The sequence below is a fragment of the Pteropus medius genome, unplaced genomic scaffold, assembly GCF_902729225.1.
Source record: "Pteropus medius unplaced genomic scaffold, Ma_sr-lr_union100, whole genome shotgun sequence".
NCBI lineage: Eukaryota > Metazoa > Chordata > Mammalia > Chiroptera > Pteropodidae > Pteropus > Pteropus medius.
The window spans coordinates 2835937-2837995 of NW_024354498.1; positions in this window are offsets into that span (position 1 = coordinate 2835937).

Here is a 2059-nt window from a genome sequence, read left to right on the forward strand (position 1 = left end):
CAGCTGGGCTTGAGGGCTGGCACATTCACTTTTTGAATGAATGGAAAAATTAATATTAGTGTTTAATTTTGAGCAAGTTTATTAAATTCTCGTAAAATTTTTTATGTGTAAAATCATGAAAATAATGCTATGAAGTTTAGTATTTATGTTAATATATTTAAAGTCCCTGGTATGATGCCTAATACATAGTAGATGCTCAATAAATAGCAGCTACCCACCTCTAAAAAACAATGGCTCTCTATTGCAGTCAAATTAACATGGCTCCAAAAGTCTTTCATGATCTGGTGCCCCTTACCTCTAATGGCTTCATCTCGTAACATGTCCCTCTTGTATTCTCTATTGGTGGTCCCTAAAGTGAAATGCGGATACCAGGGGAGATACAGCAGACTCTTTTTGTGCCCTACTTGGATCATTCAGGCCTTACCACAGCAGTGTGCACCAGCCAATTCTAAATGGCAATATCTACATCTCCTTGGAGTCTTTCTCCATAGTTGCAGAAGGTCACTCAGCCTGTTTATTCAGAGAGCTGGACATGTTGATGTGATGTCTCTTGGGAGCAGCCTTCAACCAATGACTGAGTGTTTTTAAATGCACCGACTTCATCATTCCTAAGGATGGATAAGTCTGAGACATCTGTCAAGGACTGTGAAGAGCCTGAGATTTTACCCTACCTGCAAACTAGCATGTTAACATGCCACCATTTCATGGATACTGACAGAAGACATGAGTCCCCTAGGTCTGAAACAAAGGGCTTTATTACTGCACAGCAGGCAGCATGATCTTCATGTTCTCACTGGTTTCCCCTGATACCCAAATCTCATGTGGGTGATGTGAAGTTGTCCAGGTGAATGCTATGCATACAGTGGGTCTGTGCCACACTTGAAGGTCCCCAAGCTTAGAAACCCACAATCTTATAAGGGGCTGCCCAACCTTTGTCCCAGAGAAAGACATTATGTTTATTATCCTGATCAGGAAACAAATCTGCCCTTAGCCCTTAGTTGGAGACACTATCTCTGTATTCCAAGGCTTTTTGCTATGCAAACATCTTTGAAAACACAGAGCAGGACAAAAGCTGTCACGAGATATATAGAAACAGCATGGAGACCTCTCTCCCAACAGCATGCGCTCTGTCATCATCACACTTCCCCAGCAGGACTGAGCTCCACAGTGCTAACTCACTTGATAATATTCCCTTGATTGGCTTCCTTCTCTTCTGTCTTCTTTCTCCATTCTCAAAATTCTTTCCTAAGCTCACATTCCAAATAAATACATGACTTGCAGATACCTGAACAAAATTGGAATGTTATTGGGAAGGAAGAAATGAGAAAATGAATGGGGGAATCAGTCACCAAAAAGTTTACTACACCTTACTTACATCCCTCCTGCAGGAGTTAGAAGCATTTACTTTTAGGTATTGTAGCTGAGCTAACCTAAGAAAGTAGACAGAGCTATCTATCTTCAATTAAAACTGTATATTAATTCAAAATATACAGTTTTAATTGAAACATATTTTCAGTGTTTCCTGAGCAACTGATTAAACTACCTCATTGGCATTGTTAAACTTCTAAGAAATTCATTGGTCCCAATCACTACCCAATAAGAGAACTCTCTCAAGGAAGAGAATAGACTTTATGACATTTTCTGATATATATGTTAAGAATAGAATTTGATGACTCTGTTAGCACTCATTAGAAAACAAGATTTATTTCATCATTCCAAACATTAGGATGTTTCTTATTTCTAAGCCAGAATGGTAGGATTCACTGTAACTGCACATATATGAAATCCAGAAATACCACGTTTTTTAGTGGACAGCTATAGTTTTAGCCACAAACAAAAATAAGGATGTTTTCAGTTTGTTTCCCCAGATGGCATCTAGCTCTCTCAACCAACTCTCATTCTTTTTACATCCTTCAGTTTTAGTCATGATGTTCTAAATGACAAGGTCTGTTCTAGGAAGAGCTCTGTTACTTTGTCTATAAAACAGAAGACAATGCTCTTTCTAGTCCACTCTTAAAGTGTTGTCTCTGGACCAGCAGCATCAACATCACCTAGAGTG